Source organism: Mesoplodon bidens, assembly GCF_964165515.1.
Source record: "Mesoplodon bidens genome assembly, contig: HAP1_SCAFFOLD_659, whole genome shotgun sequence".
Lineage (NCBI taxonomy): Eukaryota > Metazoa > Chordata > Mammalia > Artiodactyla > Ziphiidae > Mesoplodon > Mesoplodon bidens.
The window spans coordinates 55,908-76,922 of NW_027672588.1; the positions used below are offsets into that span (position 1 = coordinate 55,908).

General features: G+C 43.8%; 1 long non-coding RNA gene across 1 annotated transcript in view; it reads right to left on the reverse strand.

Annotated features, from left to right (window-relative positions):
- LOC308609942 overlaps window positions 1-21,015 on the reverse strand; it is a 57,286-nt gene that overhangs the window by 19,405 nt on the left and 16,866 nt on the right. The gene's annotated exons all lie outside the window — the stretch shown is intronic.

A 21,015-nucleotide genomic window follows, 5' to 3' on the forward strand; every position in this document is an offset into this window, starting at 1 on the left:
TGCAGCATTATATAAGCTTTGCCCAAAGTAATGAACTGTTGAAAGTCAAATGTAATACTTCACCAAACAACTTAAAAATGCTTGCGCACTGGAAAGGGTTAAGTTGCAGAGAACACAAATGGACCCAGAGCAACCTTTGCCGAAAGAGAATATTGTGCTAAATGTACAGTCATAGCTCTTTTCCATATGAAGAAACAGTCAGAAGGATAAAAGAACTTGGTCAAAATCACACAAGTCAGTAGGAAAGAATCTGGTTTGTCTGTCCTCAGGGTTGTGTTCTTTAACCACCAGGCTAGCTTTTCTCAAATCTGATTCATGCATAGAATAACTACACACCTCTGCTTGCCTTGAATATTCCCTGTTTATACATATGCCTGCTGCAGTTTTTAATATTGCCCACTTTGACTCCCAAAAGCAACCGAGAATACACAATAATTTGGTCTGTCTATCCATGGACCACTGTGGTGGGACTGCCCAGGAAGCTTATTAAAAGTGCAGCTTCCTGAGCCCTACTCCAGATCTAGATAAGTTTTCTGAGGGTTGGCTCAAGAATCCAGGTACAAGGCTTTTTAAGTGGTTTGGTGGAACCCCCCAGGTGATTCTCTCGCTCTTAAGTTAATAAACCGTTTATTCTGCCTCCCCCAGATGCCCAGCCAGGTCCTGTTAAGGTAGGAGTCCCCACACCACATCAGAGGGATGCTCCCAGCCAAGTAATCTCCGGAGCCTCGGAGATTCTGAATGGTCTCATGCTGGCCCACCTGCCGTGACAAACCTCCGCCAGAGCAAGCATTCCCCTTCACATTTTACCTTCTACCACTCCCAAAGGCAGTCTGCTCCAATGAGGCCTGACTTCGTCTGTCCTAACGGGCACCCACTGATTCAAGCAGTTTAGGGATAGAAGGTGCTGTGGTTCTCAACCAGGGTGGCCCAACCTCTAAAAGGGTAGTCCAAGCAGTCTCTACCTCCTGGGCACATCCCCTCTGCAACAGCCCCAGTAAACGAAGGTCCCATCTTTGCTTTTTCAAGGTCGGCAACAGGGAGTCCCCTCCTAAAGAAGGTTCTCTCTCATTGCCACACTATCAAAAGCTGCCCAAATGTGGTTCCTTCCTGTGGGCCTGATCAGGCTAAGGGCAGAGTTGTCTCTTTCCTTCTCTGAGTCAGACCAAGTTGTCTTACTAAACCCTCTTCACAGTTTTGACCATGATTTTCACGGGGGCTGCTGCTGAGCCTTTATCTCATCCTTTCATGGTGGAGAGAGAGAGGATTATAATGATTTTTACTTCTAGGGGAGAGGGGAGTGTAATGATTGTCATTTTGTATTATGTCCTTTTGTCATGAATTTGTTTTGAATTTCATATTAAAATGGGCCCACCATTCCCACTTTGTGAGGTCATTCAGCACCCTCATTTTGCACCTTTAACATCTCTCTCAGTATCACTTGGAAATGTTTGAAACGGCATGAGCTCGTCCTCACATTCCTATCAGCTGTAAATCCGGAGCCCCGACATGAACGTAACCATTGAGCAGAACCCCTCTTCACTAGCTGTGTAACACTGGGTAGGCTCCTTAACATCTTGGTTTTTCTAAGCCCTCAGGTGTAAAAATGTGAGGGTTCTATGAATTTATATTTGGGGCAGGACAAGGTCGAGAAGAGTGTGTCTTTGCTTGTATTCTCCCAAACTGGAATGTCTTCCCTCTCTTCCCCATGGGTCCAAATCTCACTTGTCCTTCAGGCCCACTGCCAAGGAGCCTTCCCTGATTCCAGTCCACACAATTCTCTGCCTCTCAGGGTCAGTGCCATACAACCTAGCTGTCTCTTAACGTTAATCTTGCCTCTCAAGCCAGTTTTAGAATGTGGGTCTCTCTTGCCCTCCTGGGGCCCCTGGGGCTGTACCAGCCCAACTGCATGCCCCACGTGGGGTGTCTACTAGACTAGGGCATGGGTGGGGAGGCCCAGGTGTGAGGGGCCAGGCAGAGTACCTTTGCCTCCACCCTGCTCTCCTCCACAAAACTGCCCCTCCTCCTGAAGCCTGACCGCAAGTCACAGGTTCCTTATTATGACCTCACTGGGTAGTGATGACCTCACAGGCCTTCTCACAGTTTCCATGGCAGCATAACTATGGAAACGTGCTGCCCTCAGAGAAACTTCCCTACCAGTTCTCCACCAGATACCAATCTCTTTGGTTGTCTGAGAGAGAATGTCTGACCGGATCGTCTATATTTACTCAAACCAGTGCTCTGTTCCCTGGCTGGGCAGTGCAGCAGGTACACCGAGACCGGGCATCTGTAGAAGAGGCATGGTGTACACACAACCTCACCTGGCTGCCACATGTTCCTGTGGGGCTTGCCCACTATGTAAACCTCAGCGCTTTCCCAGCTGTAAGTAATACCAGTGACCTGGGACACCTTCAGGGTCCCACAGTGCTCACTGCTGAGGACAAGTGAAAGGTCATCCCTGAACTAGTGTTCAGGAAGCTTCTGATCTTTATAAATGTTGCCTTCCGCTTTGGGCTACAGGATGCTTCCATTCAGACCCTTTCCTGATTGGCCTCTTAGCAAAAGACAAGCGCGTTTTTGTTGGCAGATGGTAAACGGAGCAGTTTGAGGAAGACGGCCACTCCTGAACCGCACCTTCAAACCCAGGCGCCTCTGTGCTGCCATGTACACATCTATATCGGTCCCCTCAGACACATCCCATACTGAGCTGCTGAGTACTAGGGGAGAGGGTGGTGCCCTATTCATGGGAAGACCGGAAGGACCAAGGGGGGTGATGAAGTGCTACTGAGACTGGAGGGCTGAGCAGATGGTGTCCCAGGAGGCTGGGTGGATGTGAGCCTACACTTGGTACCCAGAACCCGGTTCTGAGTCTCCTGATCACTGTGCCTCAGTATTTGGCCTTGTTCTAATCTAGATAAAAGTATCAGAGGGCTAGAGTTCAGTGTGGTTGTAACAGGCATTATAAATGGGGCCCAAGAGGGGTTGCCAAGGTGGGAGGGGTCCTTAACCAATTTATATTAGATTATCTTTTTCCAAAACTTGAAAGACGTTTCCATTAAAGCCTCAGAAGTGACACACTGCAAGAAATGTTTTCTCTGTTGTGGAAGGGAGAGATGGAGAGGATCATGATTGCAATTTCTTTCGGGTTCTACTGTTTTCCCTGGCAACGGTGAAGAGACTGCCTCACCTGATGCAGCCGTAGGCTCTAGGAATTGCTTTTGCAGCCAGTGTCCCTTCTCTAGGGACTCATAGAGGTGATGGGCCAAGTCTGTGTTTTGGATGTCAAGTAGATTAAAGGTCTTCAGCCAGAAACTGGGAGAGACATGAGAGAGGGAAATTCTGGCAGGAGACTGTGTACAGCAGAAGTAACTGATCAGTTCTGATTTTCTTTGCAGCAGCTGTGGCTCCCATTTCTCCTCCTAAACCTGGTCACTACCATGTCCTTAACCGAGGGTGTGGAGAAACGCAGTTGGGCCGGCATGGGGAGACATACTGCCTGGTTGGTGGCTACCGGGCCGACGGGGATGCTCCTTTGGCCATGCCAGCAAAGGAGGAAGCCGAGAAGCCAGTCCCCAGATGTGCTCCCGAGAGAAAGCACACTCCGGAAGAGTCGGACGAAGATCTCGGTTGCTCCAGACCCAAAATCCGGCGATTGTAGCATGGTGCCAGGAGGCGGACTCCACAGAATCTTGCTGGCTGAACCATTCTGAAGACAGGGCAATGGTTTAACTGCCTAAGACAGCGAATGCCTCTTCCTGCAGTGACCCCTCCCGCCCCCCCCCACCACTGCCCACTACCACAGATTAGAACCTGCGTCGTTCTGTCTGAGCCTTCCTCAGCCAGGAGTCTCCCTGCACACTAAATGGCCATAAGCCAGGAGCCTCAGAAAGTGAGGTTTGAAATGAGAGTCTGCCCTGAACATCCCAGGGCAGAAGCTGGCCTGGAAGAAAACCTGGCATTCCTCTGCTCAATCCTCACGGGCCCCTTTGTGAGCTGGAGAAAGTGAAGTCTGCACTCTGCGAGCAGAGGAGGATGCAGGAGCAGAGACAGGGTGCAGAGAAGCCTTAGCAGTCTACCACATGGGCTCCTGCCCTGAGCCATTGTCAGCGGCCACCACCACAAACCAGGGGGGAGCTGGGCTTTTTGAAACTGAAAGCAGCAATCTGTGGCTTCGCAAAGAGCCTCCTGCTTGGGGTCTCAGGAGGCAGGACAGAGAGGCCCAGGAAGCCCTGCTCCCTGAAGCAAGAACAGGATGGAGAGTCAAGCAGCACGCACCCCGCCCCGAGGTTCACATGCTCCTTTATTGCCAGCCCTTTCTGTCCCCAGTGGGGTCCCTTACTGCTCAATAAAATGTTTTTCTGTAACAACAGATTTGTAGGGTCGCCAGTGCTCAGACTTAGGTCACTACCCCTGTGCTAGGCACTCCTGCCACATGGGAAAGATTCCAAAGGTGGAACAGCTCCAGGGGGTGCCAGGGATCAGAGCAAAAACTTGAGAGGCTGGGGATGCAGGAGTTTGGGCACAGTCCCTAAATCATCTCAGTGGTTGAGCTGCTGTGAGAAGGCACATCCCCAGTGTGCGTGTGTGTGTGTGTGTGTGTGTGTGTGTTGGGGGGAGGGGGTCCCTAGAGGAGGCAGCTAGAGGGAGGGCCTGAGGCTGGAAATGGGGAATGGCGTGCGGCCTCTGAGCAAGCACAGGTACTTAGCCCTTGAGGTTTCTGGGAAAGCTAGAGCCACAAGGGCCACGAGATAAGGCAAGTGTAGCAGCAGAGCCCAGGTGCCAGGTCTTTCTTCAGAACCTACACTTCTCCACGAGGCCGGGCCTTCCACGCTGAGGTAGGAGGGATCCTGGCCAGAAGGTCAGCCAGCAGCTCTGGGACGAAGGTTGCTGCGGCGGGGGCTCTTCTGCCATGGAAGCGACTTCATTTCCTTCCACACGAATAGCCTACTGACTGAGTTCCTGCTCTGTTGAGTAAAAGGGTGTTGACTCTCCCCAGAAGGTTGTTCAGTTCACATCCCAAAAGTCCCTCTATTCAGGCCCTGGGGAGGTGTAGCAGCTCCTGAGGGCGCTCTCCTGAGGCTGGCTGACAGAAGTGGGGGAGGTTCCTGATAGTTCCCAGGTGCTGGTTCAAGTCCCCAGAGAATGGTCATGCAGGTTGGGGAGTCAAGTAGGAGGAGAGAGAAGGTTGGGGGCAGAGGGCCCCTTCCTGAATCCAGAGCTCACATGGTTACCCGCCCCCCCCATTTCCAGAAACTATCTCTTCCCCCACACCAGCCCCCATGGCCCAGTACCGGGAAACCGGGAGCCCAGAGCACTTGTGGCCACAGAGACCCTCGCACGCAGCCCTCGGGGTGGGCGGGGCCGGCTGCAGGCAGATGGGGACGAGGTGTGCTCCCGGGAGGCCACGGGCTGCAGGTGGCCCTCTGAGAGAAGCACCCCAGCTTGGACAGGAAGGTTAGGGGCGGGGGAGAGCAACCTAGGGCGCCCCCTCGGTGCAGTGGGTGTGGGAAGAGGGGCGGGGGCGGAGGGAACCCGCGATGGGAGGCGAGTGGGCTCTCAGCAGAGGCCAGCTTAGCCCGCGGGAGCTGCCTCTGAGCAGGGGGCGGGAGGGCAGTGCCCCCCTGTGACTCCCGGGCTTCCCGGATCCGGATCGCGGCTCTCCGCACACGGCTCGCAGGGTCCTGTGACTCTGTATCCCTTCCCTCACCCCGCCCCCCTCGCGAGGCCACGCCGCTGGGTGGCCTGTGTCGACGGGCAGAACCCCATAGCCCGCCCCTCTCAGACCCGCCTCTGCCCGCCTGCCTTGCCCTGCGCAGCTTGCGGCCCGGGGGCCTCGAAGGTCCCCGTGCACGCAGCCAGCGGCCTCTGCTGTGCCTGCTGCTCCTGCTGGGTCTGCTGCTGTGATCGGTAACCCTCGTGCAGACCACGCTGGGCACCTCCAGCACCCCAAGTCCGCGGGAGCGCACGCGGGCCCTGATGCGGGACTTCCCGCTTGTGGAAGGGTGGCTGCAGTGTGTGCGGGCTGCTGGGGGCCTAGCCTGGCCCTGGGCAGGGGAGGAGGTCCGGAGCATGTAGCGCTAGTGGGGAGGCTCCCTCACACCACCCCTGGATGTCCTCTCCATCGTCTATGGATGCCCTTCCCCTTCTCTGTCATCCCCTCCCTGGTGGGAAACCCTCAGCCCAGGCCTCAGCTGCTCCTAGTATAGTCTGTGTGACAGTGTGAGGTGGGGGACCCCCAGGCTGGCCCAGGCCAGGCAATGTGTCCTGCCCGATCCCAAGACCTAAGGAGCCCACCCATTTGCCTTGACCTCCCTCCAGCCACAACAACATGCCCCTGGTCCACAATGGGCTATATAGCATGGTAATCTGCGCAATTTCAGCCATGGCTAGACCAGCTTGGACAGGCTGAAAGATGGTCTCGTGGGTGGCCATGTACCAAAGGGACACACAAGGTACCACCATGGCTGCTGGGGAATGTGGGGCAGTTTGGGGGCCACAGAGACCACAGGTTAGTCACATTGGAACGAAGTTACCATAGTGACCTAGAAAGTGCCATGCCATGGACGCTGGGGGCTACAGGGGTCACAGTGAGCCCACCTGACGGGCTTCCAAGTACCACAGAAAAAGCAACGCATTACATGTGACTTCTGGGCACAGTAAGTGCTGTGCCAGCTGAGGAGGCTATGAGAAGCCCAAGGAGTTCCAAAGCCCAAACTAAGCCCTGGCCTTCCCTCAGTTCTGGTCAGCCTACGTCCCATGCCAGACCCACGAACGGGATGCTGTGCGCCTCATCCTGGAACAAATTGACCTCATCCGCCTCATGTGTGCCTCCTATTCTGAGCTGGAGCTTGTGACCTCAGTTAAAGGTAGACGGGGGACTTCCCTGGTAGTCTAGAGGTTAAGACAACACGCTTCCACTGCAGGAGGGGCGGGTTTGATTCCCGGTGGGGGAACTAAGAGCCTTTATGCTGCGTGGCATGGCCAAAAAAAAAAGGTAAACAGACTGGTGGTAGTGGGTGTTAGGGACTTCAGTAAGCTACCCCTGCCTCTGAAAATGATCATGTGACCTATGTGCCCCCAGCTCTCAACAATACCCGGAAGTTGGCTTGCCTTACTGGTGTGGAGGGCGGCCACTCACTGGACAGTAGCCTCTCCATCTTGCGTACCTTCTATGCGCTGGGTGTGCGCTACGTGACACTCACCCACACCTGCTACATGCCCTGGTGAGCACCTGAATATATTCAGGAAAAAACGCATTCGCCCTTTTTGGCCAACCAAACAAGCGGGCAATGCAAATCAACACTGCAAAGAAGTCTCACTAGGCATTGGTCAAAAGGGCCATGCTGAAAAAGTGTAAAAACCACAAATGCAGGGCAAGTCAAGGAGAAAAGGGAGCTTTTTTACGCTGATGGGCGTGATATAAATTGCCAACGGCCACTCTCGAAAATTGTATGGTGTTTCCTAAAACATCTAAAAAACAGAGCTACAGAGCACAGGGCACTTCCACTCATGGGCTTATATCTTGAGAAAACCAAAAATCGACAGGACACAGGCACCCCAAATTTTAGGGCTGCTGTGTTCACAAAATCCTCGACTCGGGTACACCTTAAGTATCTCATGAAAGAGAAAAATGGATAAACAAGTTGTAGTACTTATGTACAACGGAATATCACTCAGCCATGAAATCAATGTCCTAAGGCTAGTAGCAGCATAATGAGTGGATTTAGGTACGATGATTCTAAGAGAAATACGTCACACAGATAAAGAAACTTATCATAAGATATCAGTTATAGACGGAATGTAAAAATCGCTATATGAACTAAATTACAAAACAGAACAGAGTCACACATTTAGAAAACACACTTATGGCTGCTTAAGGGGAAAGGTGAGGTGGGGTGATGCATAAAACAACAGTTTGAAATCAGCACAGATACCATTCCATCAACCAAATATGTAATAGAGAAGACATACTCATTGCTCAGTGAACTGGACTCAACACACCTTATTCACCACAGAAGAATATATCTGCGTAGTAAGAATCTTAAAAAGTATTTATTGATATTTCTCGGTAAGTGAATATAGTGGGTGTAAAGAGGCACAAACACAGCACTGAAAATCAGCTAAATCCCATTATAAATACAAATTACAAAAAAAAGCAAAGACAGTGAAAGAGAGAGAAATTCTTACAAAATTCGTTCAGTGGCTGTGATGCAACCTGGATTGACCACATCTAGACCCACAGCTGGAAGAGACATAAGGCTGGACACTCTTGGGGGCGACCGGATTGGTGAGGTTGCGTGAGCAAATGCAGACCCTTTAAAGTAATACTGCGTGCTACCCATTCCATGGGTCAGAAATCTCCAGGTTCAAGGGAATCTTCCTACAGCTAAAAAATGCATGGGAAACCCAGAGGATGGTACACCATATGATCGGGAAACGTTTCTAAAATGCACCTCATTTTTCATCTCGTGGTGCTCGGGTTCGCCATTCCAGCTGCTTTACCAACAATCTCCCCACTTGGAGAATCAGCACCTTTAACCTCCAGTTTCGTACAGTTTGCAATTTGTCCAGAGGTTGAACGGGTAGAGGGGGAACCAATGAGAGATCACCTCTAGGTGTTTGGACAGACACATGTCACTCTAATTTCCAATCAGGAAGAAGAATTAACCGAAGGCTCTGCCTGCCCCCCCCCCCGGAACCAGAATAGGGCCTGAAGCAATCCTGCGGTTTGGAGGCCAGCTCCCAAAAAGGCGAGTTGAAAAATGGATCTCAGAGGCACTAAAATTCACAAACCTGCAGGATAATAAATGATAACTTTCGTACCTTATTGAGGTAAGGCAACGAAGAGGATTTGAAAACAAGGCAGAATTGCAGGAAACCGTTTTCAAGAGGTAGATCGGAGTTGCCTTTAAAGCACATGAAAAGCGGCAGAACTTCGACAATGATGCAGTTGGCCAAAATGGGCGTACGTTTTTTTTCCCTGAATATATTAAGGAAAAAACGCGTAGGCCCTTTTTGGCCAACCAAGCAAGTGGGCAATGTAAATCAGCACTACAAAGAAGTCTCACTTCGCATCGTTCAAAAGGGGTTTTACCATGTTTGAAATTCCAATATTTTAGCCTGACACGTTTTTGGATTTTAGAAAAAAATATATTTTAAATGAGACAAAAAATCTTTTTTATGACCCAAAAAGACAGCAATAGTTTTATATTTTTATCTATTTCACTTACACACAAAAGTCTCATGGGGTTTTGTAAAGCAGTCCTGTTGGATGCTGTGCATGGTGCAAATATGGATTAAAGCTTTGGAATCTTAAGCTTCACTCACCTGAAACTTTTAAATTAGGATGCAAGCAATCCTTTCCAACATGTGAACAGAGAAGGACACTGTCTTCATTTTATTTGTCAGGTAATTAATCTGTCTTTTGCCCCAAGGATAGAAACACCAGGCACTTCTATCAATGTGTTATACAAAAATCTTTGAACACAGAGTGCAAGCAGAGGCTGATACAAGATGTGAAAGAAAAAAAAAAGAGAGAGAGACCCCTGTGGCATTTTCTCCTAACTTATTGCAATCTCCCATTTAAAACGTGGGAATAATCAATCTTCTGAGGAAAAAGGCCCAAGGAAGCTTTTTGCTTTTGTGGAATAATGCAATGCCTAAAGATTTCATGAGGCAAGAAGAATTAATGAGAATGACCATGAGAAATCAAGAAAAGTCAGATCCATGGATGAAGTGATGTTTACCTCTGTGAATCAATGAGAAATAGGAGCAAATGAAAAGAAAGCTGAATACAACATTTTCTGAATAAATGTAACCTTTCAGCTGTCATAGACAAATTAATGCTCACTATGATACAACATATTTAGTTCAGAAAGTTAACTTAAATTTAAAGCTTAACAATTAGATTTATTGAAGAAACGAAAACATATTTGTGGTTTAGAATATATAATGTGTTCTGCAACAGATAAGAAGATTACATAAATAAATAGAAATAAGACTAGAGGAAAATAACAAATTAGATGTTATTAACATTAAAAACTGACACTCATCTAAAGAAAGAGGAGAGACAGAAAGACAGAAGAACTTATATCAAGTATATATTTAAAACTCCTAAATAAGAAGTCTTCAGATGTTAAAAAAAAAAAAGTCTTCAATAAGAAGATAATGTAATAGCAAAGATGGGAAAAATATACCAAAAGATATTTCAAGAAAGAGAGTACAGAACGTTAAGTAAACATATCAAAAGATGCTTGGCTTCTTAGTAGTCAATTAAATGCAAAAAAGTCATACCTGGAATTATCACTCCCCAACAAGAAAGTTCAAATGAAAATGACAGGTATTATCAAGTTTGACAAGAATGTGTGTAATCCTTGAATCTCATTCACTGCTGCTGAGGATGAAAAATCATACAAATGTTTTGAAAATATTTAGAAATATCTAAAAAGATAAACAGATGAAAGCTATGAGTCAAAAATTTTACTACTACATGTATATTGAACAATAATTTATACACATACCACCAAAGCTCAAGTTCTAGTATGTATATACCAGTGCAATTCTCAATAGACCCAAACTGAAAATCACTCATATTGTGATACATTTTGGAAAAAATTAATTAATAGTTAAATATTTACACTATGGAATCCTATGCAACAGTGTCAGTGCATGACAACAACAACAGGCAACCATATAGGCATATTCATAAACAACATAAAATTAAAAAGCCCAATCCAAAAGTGATTTTACTGTGCCATTACATTTATATAAAATACAAAATACAGGTAAAGTGATCTTTTTGTTAGATACCAGAACAATATTAAACCTTAAGGGGAGTCACTAGAATTGGACAAGGGGGGCTCTGAGTATCTGGCAATTTTCTGTGTCTGTATCTAGAAGCTATGTATAGAGTGTATGCAGATTCTGAATTTTCTGAAATTTGTCATTTCCTTACAAACCATGCATATTTTTAGTTGTTTTTTATACATAACAAAAAGTAAAAATGATAGACTAGGGAAGGTAATTATATTAGCACTTTAATATCCATGCTTTTCAAGGTGGAAGTGAAAGGTATTAAATACTTGACATTGTGATTACTTCTTAAAAGTAAGGTGAAAATTTCAGATTAATAAATAAGACATACTTCTTCATATATCATCCTCAAAGAGGAGGGGTAGAAAAGAGTATTATTATTTTTTATTTAATATAGAACAGTTAAAATAGAAAATAATGAAAACAGACTAGGTTTAAAAAAGAGCACACTGGACTTCCCTGGTAGCTCAGTAGGTAAGAATTTGCCTGCCAATGCAGGGGACAGGGGTTCAATCCCTGGTCTGGGAAGATCCCACAGGCTGTAGAGCAACTAAGCCCATGTGCCACGACTACTTGGCCTGCGTTCTAGAGCCTGCAAGCAACAACTACTGAGCCTGCGTGACACAACTACTGAAGTCCATGCACCTAGAGCCCATACTCCACAAGAAGAGAAACCACAGCAAGGAGAAACCCATGCACCACAATGATGAGTAGACCCTGCTCGACACAACTAGAGAAACCCTGTGCAGCATCGAAGACCCAACACAACCATAAATAAATAAAATTAAGTATTGTGACTTGTGAGATGACTCACTCATGTGGCTGTAAGTAAGAGGCCTCAGCTCCTTGCCACATGAATCTCTCCTTAGGGCTGCTTGAGTGTCCTCATGACATGGCAGCTGGCTTACCCCAGGATGAGTGATCTAGCAGAAACCAAAGCAGAAGCTCCAATATCTTTTATACCTTTGGAAGCTGCACTTTGTCATTTCTGCAATGTCTTATTAGTTAAAACATCAGCCCTTTTCAACTGTGAGGAGGCACACAGGTGCATGATGACTGGGAGATAATTAGGGTATGATTAGGGCCTTCTTGGAGGCTGGCTACCAAGGTGGCTGACTCACCGAACACTGAATTTTGTTTTCTTCACTGATGGAGAGAAAATGGTGAGTGAATCTCATTAGTGTTCTTTGAGATGTACCAAAGCTAGCTCTTGCTCTCACCCCCAGCTGTGTGGCTGAGAGGGTCTTGGTGCTCCAGCCGGGTGTCAGGCCTGTGCCTCTGAGTTGGGAGAGCAGAGTTCAGAATATTGGTCTACCAGAGACCTTGGGCACCTTGTAATATCAAAACGGCGAAAGCATCCCAGAGATATCCGTCTCAATGCTAAGACCCAGCTCCACTCAAAGACCAGTAAGATCCCGTGCTGGACATCCAATGCCAAACAACTAGCAAGACAGGAATGCAGGCCCACCAATTATCAGAGAGGCTGCCTAAAATCATAATAGGTCACAGACACCCCAAAACACAACACCGGATGCGGACCTGCCCAACAGAAAGACAAGATCCAGACAAACCCACCAGAACACAGGCACCAGTCCTCTCCACCAGAAAGCATACACAACCCACTGAACCAACCTTAGCCACTGGGGGCAGACACCAAAAACAACGGGAACTACGAATCTTCAGGCTGCGTAAAGGAGACCCCAAACACCGTCCACAAAGCCAAATGAGAAGACAGAGAAACACAGAGCAGATGAAGGAACAAGGTAAAAACCCACCAGACCAAACAAATGTAGAGGAAATAGGCAGTCTACCTGAAAAAGAATTCAGAGTAATGATACTAAATATGATCCCAAATCTTGGAACTGGAATGGAGAATATACAAGACATGTTTAACAAGGACCTAGAAGAACTAAAGAGCAAACAAACAATGATGAACAACACAGTAAATGGAATTGAAAATTTTCTAGAAGGAAACAATAGCAGAATAACTGAGGCAGAAGAATGGATAAATGACCTGGAAGATAAAATAGTGGAAATAACTACCAGAGCAGAATAAAGAAAAAAGAATGATAAGAATTGAGGACAATCTGAGACACTTCTGGGACAATGTTAAACACACCAACATTAGAATATAGGGGTCACAGAAGTAGAAGAGAAAAAGAAAGAGACAGAGAAAATATTTGAAGAGATTATAGTTGAAAACTTCGCTAATATGTGAAAGGAAATCGTTAATCAAGTCCAGGAAGTGCAGAGAGTCCCATACAAGATACACCCAAGGAGAAACATGCCAAAACACATATTAATCAAACTATCAAAAATTAAATGCAAAGAAATAATATTAAAAGCAGCAAGGGAAAAACAACAAATAACATACAAGGGAATCCCCATAAGGTTAACAGCTGATCTTTCAGCAGAAACTCTGCAAGCCAGAAGGGACAGGCAGGACATATTTAAAGTGAAGAAAGGGGAAAAGCTACAACCAAGATTACTCTACCCAGCAAGGACCTCATTCAGATTCGACAGAGAAATTAAAACCTTTACAGACAAGCAAAATCTAAGAGAATGCAGCACCACCAAACCAGCTTTACAACAAATGCTAAAGGAACTTCTCTAGGCAGGAAACACAAGAGAAGGAAAAGACATACAATAACAAACCCAAAACAATTAAGAAAATGGTAATAAGAACATACATATCAATAATTACCTTAAATGTAAATGGATTAAATGCTCCAACCAAAAGACATAGACTGGCTGAATGGATCTGAAAATACGACCGGTATATATGTGGTCTACAAGAGACCCACTTCAGACCTAGGGACACATAGAGACTGAAAGTGAGGGGATGGAATAAAATATTCCATGCAAATGGAAATCAGAAGAAAGCTAGAGTAGCAATTTTCATATCAGAAAAAAGAAACTTTAAAATAAAGACTATTACAGGAGACAAAGAAAGACACTACATAATCATCAAGGGATCAACCTAAGAAGAAGACTTAACAATTGTACATATTTATGCACCCAATATAGGAGCACCTCCATACATAAGGAAAAGGCTAACAGCCATAAAAGGGGAAATCGAAGGTAACACAATCGTAGTAGGGGACTTTAACACCCCCCTTTCACCAATGAACAGATCATCCAAAATGAAAATAAATAAGGAAACACAAGCTTTAAATGATACATTAAACAAGATGGACTTAATTGATATTTATAGGACATTCCATCCAAAAACAACAGGATACACTCTCAAGTGTTTGAGGAACATTCTCCAGGATAGATCATATCTTGGGTCACAAATCAAGCATTGGTAAATTTAAGAAAATTGAAATTGTATCATGTATTTTTTCCGAGAACGCTATCAGAATAGATATCAATTACAGGAAAAAAATCTGTAAAACAATACAACCACATGGACGCTAAACAGTACACTACTTTATTACCAAGAGATCACTGAAGAAATCAAAGAGGAAATTAAAAAATACCTAGAAACAAATGGCAATGAAAACATGACGACCCCAAACCTATGGGATGCAGCAAAAGCAGTTCTAAGAGGGAAGTTTATAGCAATACAATCCTGCCTCACGAATCAAGAAACATCTCAAATAAACAAACTAAACTTACACCTAAAGCAATTAGAGAAAGAAAGAAAAAAAAACCCCAAAGTCAGCAGAGGAAAGAAATCATAACAGTCAGACCAGAAATAAATGAAAAAGAAATGAAGGAAACAGCAAAGATCAAAAAAACTAAAAGCTGATTCTTTGAGAAGATAAACAAAAGTGATAAAACCATTAGCCAGAGTCATCAAGAAAAAAAGGGAGAAGACTCAAATCAATAAAATTACAAATGAAAAAGGAGAAGTAACAACTGACACTGCAGAAATACAAAGAATTATGAGAGGTTACTGCAAGCAACTATATGCCAGTAAAATGGACAACCTGGAAGAAATGGACAAATTCTTAGAAAAGCACAAACTTCCAAGACTGAACCAGGAAGAAATAGAAACTATAAACAAACCAATCCGAAGCACTGAAATTGAGACTGTCATTAAAATCTTCCAACAAACAAAAGCCCAGGACCAGATGGCTTCAAAGGAAAAGTCTATCAAATATTTAGAGACGAGTTAACACCTAACCTTCTCAAACTCTTCCAAAATATAGCAGAGGGAGGAACACTCCCAAACTTATTCTATGAGACCACCATCTCCCTGATACCAAAACCAGACAAAGATGTCACAAATAATGAAAACTACAGGCCAATATTACTGATGAACATACATGCAAAAATTCTCAGCAAAATACTAGCAAAAAGAATCCAACAGCACATTAAAAGGATCATACACCATAATCAAGCTGGGTTTATCCCAGTGATGCAAGGATTCTTCAATACATGCAAATCAATGTGATACACCATATTAAAAAACCTGAAGGATAAAAACCATATGATCATCTCAATACATGCAGAAAATGCTTTCGACAATATTAAACAGCCATTTATGATAAACCTCTAGAAAGTAGGCACAGAAGGAACTTTCCTCAACATAGTAAAGGCCATATATGACAAACCCACAGTCATCATTGTTCTCAATGGTGAAAAAGTGAAACCATTTCCACTAAGATCAGGAACAAGACAACGTTGCCCACTCTCACCACTATTATTCAACACACTTTTGGAATTTTTACCTACAACAATCAGATAAGAAAAAGAAATAAAAGGAATCCAACTCGGAAAAGAAGAAGTTAAGCTGTCACTGTTTGCCACTAGATGACATGATACTATATATAGAGAATCCTAAAGGTGCTACCAGAAACCTACTAGAGTTAATCAATGAAGTTTGTAAGGCTGCAGGATACAAAATTAATGTACAGATATCCCTTTCATTCCCATACACTAAAGATGAAAAGTCTGAAAGAGAAATTAAGGAAACACTCCCATTTACCCATGCAACAAAAGGAATAAAATACCTAGGAATAAACCTACCTAAGGAGACAAAAGACTTTTACTCAGAAAACTATAAGACACTGATGAAATAAATCAAAGATGACACAAACAGGTGGAGAGATATACCATGTTCTTGGATTGGAAGAATCAACACTGTGAAATGACTATACTACACAAAGCAATCTACAGATTCAATGCAATCCCTATCAAAATACCAATGGCATTTTTCAGAAAACTACAACAAAATATTTCCCAATTTGTATGGAAACACAAAAGACCCCGAACAGCCAAAGCAATCTTGAGAAGAAAAACAGAGCTGGAGTAATCAGAATCCCTGACTTCAGACTATACTACAAAGCTACAGTAATCAACACAGTATGGTACTGGCACAAAAACAGAAATATATATCAATGGAACAGGAGAGAAAGCCCAGAGATAAACCCAGACACATATGGTCACCTTATTTTTGATAAAGGATGCAAGAATATAGAATGGAGAAATCACGGCCTCTTCAATAAGTGGTGCTGGGAAAACTGGACAGCTACAGGTAAAAGAATTAAATTAAAAGACTCCCTTACACCATACACAAAAATAAACTCAAAATGGATAAAAGACTTAATGTAAAGCCAGACACTATAAAATTCTTAGAGGAAAACATAGGCAGAACACTCTATGACATCAATCACAGCAAGATCCTTTTTGACCCACCTCCTAGAGAAATGGAAATAAAAATAAAAATAAAAACATGGGACCTAATGAGACTTAAAAGCTTTTGCACAGCAAAGGAAAATGTAAACAAGATGAAAAGACAACCCCCAGAATGGGAGAAAATATTTACCAATGAAGCAACTGACAAAGGATTAATCTCCAAACTTTACAAGCACCCCCTGCAGCTCAATATCAAAGAAACAAACAAGCCAATCCAAAATGGGCAGAAGACCTATTAGACATTTCTCCAAAGAAGATATACACATTGCCAGGAAACACATGAAAGAATGCTCAACATCACTGATCATTAGAGAATTGCAAATCAAAATTACAATGAGGTATCATCCCACACAGGTAAGAAGGGCCATCATTCAAAAAATCTACAAACAATAAATGCTGCAGAGGTGTGGAGAAAAGGGAACCCTCTTGCACCGTTGGTGGGAATGTAAATTGATACACAGACACTATGGAGAACAGTATGGAGGTTCCTTAAAAAACTAAAAATAGAGCTACCATATGACACAGCAATCCCACTACTGGGCATATACCTGGAGAAAACCATAATTCAAAAAGAATCATGTTCCACAATGTTCATTGCAACTCTATTTGCAATAGCCAGGACATGGAAGCAACCTAAGTGTCCATCAACTGATGAATGGATAAAAAAGATTTTGCACATCTTCAATATAAAATGGAATATTATCAGCCATAAAAATAAATGAAATTGAGTTATTTATAGTGAGGCGGATGGACCTAGAGTCTGTCATACAGAGTGAAGTAAGTCAGAAAGACAAAAACGAATACTGTATGCTAACACATATATATGGAATTTTAAAAAAGAAAAAAAATGGTTGGGAAGAAACTACGGGCAGGATAGGAATACAGACGCAGACATAGAGAATGGACTTGAGGACATGGGGAGGGGGAAGGGTAAGCCGGGACGAAGTAAGAGAGTGGCATTAACTTATATATACTACCAAATGTAAAATAGATAGCTAGTAGGAAACAGCTGCATAGCATGGGGAGATCAGCTCAGTGCTTTGTGACCACTTAGAGGGGTGGGAAACGGAGGGTGGGAGGGAGATGCAAGAGGGAGGAGAAATCGGGATATATTTATATGTATAGCTGATTCACTTTGTTATACAGCAGAAACTAACTCACCATTGTAAAGCAATTATAGTCCAATAAAGATGCTAAAAATAAATAAATAAATAAATAATTTATACCTCCCCCAAATTAAGTTTTTTTAAAAATAAATAAATAGGGCTTCCCTGGTGGCGCAGTGGTTGAGAGTCCGCCTGCCGATGCAGGGGACGCGGGTTCGTGCCCTGGCCTGGGAAGATCCCACATGCCACGGAGCGGCTAGGCCCGTGAGCCATGGCTGCTGAGCCTGCACGTCTGGAGCCTGTGCTCCGCAACGGGAGAGGCCACAACATTGAGAAACCCGCGTACCGCAAAAAACAAACAAACAAACAAACAAATAAATAAATAAATAAATAAGGGTACTCAATAACATGGTAACTCTAAACCTAAGTATTTTCAATACTACAGCAAAGGTAAATGGATTAATGTCTCCTATTAAAGTGTAATTTTTTATATTATGTGCAACTAAAATTTTTTCCCAATATACAGGTAAAATAAAATAATTACTTTAGAAAGGTGAAAACATTCCATGTATTTAAAAACAGTAAAACGATAAGCATATGATATGCATCTTAGATAAAGTAGTGTTTAATTTCAGAACAATTTGTCAATATTGTAACTAGTACTATTATCCCAATTTCTTAAAAATATTTCAATACTTTTTCTATTTGAAAAAATACTTTAATATTTTTTTCTTTGCTCTTTTGTGGTCTAATACATGGTAAGTATTTAGCTGCTAACATAACTTTAAAATATTTGTTTTTTACAGCCAAACAAAACTGAATCAAGAAGAAATAGATAACTTGAACAGACTGATCACTACAAGCAAAATAGAAACTGTAATTTACAAAAACTCCCTACCAACAAAAATCCAGGATCAGATGGTTTCACAGGCAAATTCTACCAAATATACAAAGCAAAACTTACACTGATTCTTCTCAACCTCTTCGAAAAGATTGAAGATTAAGGAATACATCCAATGACATTCTATGAAGCCACCATCACCCTGATATCAAAACCAGATGGGGGGGGGGACTTCTCTGGTGGCACAGTGGTTAAGAATCCATCTGCCAATGCAGGGGACATAGTTTCAAGCCCTGGTCCGGGAAGATCTCACATGCCGTGGAGCAACTAAGCCTATGTGCCACAACTACTGAGCCTGTGCTCTACAGCCCACGAGCCATAACTACTGAGCCTGATAGCCACAACTACTGAAGCCCACGCACCTAGAGCCCATGCTCTGCAAAAAAGAAGCCAGTGCAGTGAACAGCCCGCACACCACAACAAAGAGTAACCCATACTCGCCACAACTAGAGAGAGCCCGTTCACAGCAACAAACACCCAATGCATCCAAAAATAAGTAAATAAAGAAATTTACTGAAAAATAAAAAAACACAGATGGGGACTTTTCTGGTGGTCCTGCAGTTAAGATTTTTCCTTCCAGTGCAGGGGGTGTGGGTTCAATGCCTAGTGGTGGAGCTAAGATCCCACATGCCTCACAATTAAGAAACCAAAACATAAAACAGAAGCAATACTGTAACAAATTCAATAAAGACTTAAAAAAAAAAACAACACAGAGAAAGACACTAGCAAAAAAGAAAATTGCAGGCCAATATCTCTGATAAATATGGATGCAAAAATTCTCAACTGAATATTAGAAAACCCAATCTGACAGCACATAAGAGGATCATACACCATGATCGAATTTGATTCACCCCCGTGTCACAAAGTTGTTTCAACATATGCCAATCAATCAACATGATACACTCCATCAACAAAGGAAAAACACAAAACAAATGATCATCTCAATAGATGCCGAAAAAGCATTTGAGAAACTTCAACATCCATTCATGATAAAAACGCTTACTAAAATGGGTATAAAGGAAACATCTCAACATAATAAAAGCTATTTATGACAAACCCACAGCCAATATAATATTCAATGCTCATGACAAAATATCAAAGAAGCACGGAAAAGTGATGGAGGAGATGGAGAAACTTCTCAGTGTGCAGGTGCAGGATCAATATCAGCGCTAAATCCTGCTCAGCTTATGGTGATTCAAGAGAAAGCTAAAAGCCTTTATGAAGACTTGAAGAAGAAACACGGGAAAGAATCAGAGGGCATATTTTTTAATGCCAGCCATGGCTGTTTTCATCGGTTCAAGGGTAGAGCCAACCTCAACAAGGTAAAAGTAAGTGGAGAGGCAGCAGGTGCAGATAGGGTAGCTGTCCAGGAACTTCCTGAAACACTTTGAGAAATTATTGATAATGGTGTGCATTTACCCGACCAGGTGTTTAATGTGGATGAGACACAACTGTACTGGAAGAGGATGCCAGACCGAAGTTACATCAGTAAGAAGGAAAAGTTGATGCCGGGCTGTAAAGCAGAAACAGATAGGCTAACTGTTGTTTGGTGGCAATTCTTCCAGTGATATGAAGCTGAAGGCTCTCTTAGTTCATCATTCAGAGAACCCAAGAACACTTAAAAACATAGCCAATGACTCTCTTGCTATTGTGTGGAAGTGTAACCCCAAATCCTGGATTACACAGGCCACGTTCCAGGACTGGTTTTGCCAACACTTTATCCCAGATGTAGAGAAATATTGCTCGGAGAAGGACGTCCCAGAAAAACATTCTTTTGCTGCTTGACAATGCTCTGGGCCACCCCCCTTTCATGGATGACTTTTCCCAACGTCAGAGTAGTGCATCTGTCACCGAATACTGCATTGCTCATCCATCCTATGGACCAGGAAGTTATAGCGACTTTCAAGAAATATTATTTATGTCACACTTTTTGTCAGGCAGTAAAGGTAAGTGAGAAATCAGGAAGAACCTAGGGACAATTTTGGAAGGACTATAACATCTACAAGGCCATAAAAAACATTGACTTTGCATGGTGTGAGTGTATGTTGGTCACCATGAATGGGGTTTGGAAGAACCTTTGCCCACAGTTTGTTCATGATGTTTGTGGACTTGAGAAGGCAGATCAGAAGTCTGAAAAGGTCTTCAGCAACGTAGTGACCCTCAGCGAGAAGCTGGAGCTAGATCTGCAAGAGGACGGTTTCATTGAACTCCTTGCTGTGCAACATGAGGAGCTTACTGATGGAATTGGAGGCGCAGAGAAAGGATGAAGAGGGACAGGAGGAAGAAGAAGTAACTGAAGAACTGAAGAGATTCACGACACAGAAAATGCCAAGGGCATCTTCTAAATTTGAGGAGGCACTGTTAGTTTCTGAGGCACAGGGCTCGAACCTACAATGGTACCCAAAGGTGGTAGCAGCCATTCAGAAGGCAAACCAGTGCTACCGTGTCATCATCTATGATGAGAAGAAACGAGCTACGACCTAGACATCAATGGATCAGTTTTTCAAGAGGGTAGATAGAATTAAATCCAGCAAGGAACCAGAACCTGTGTCA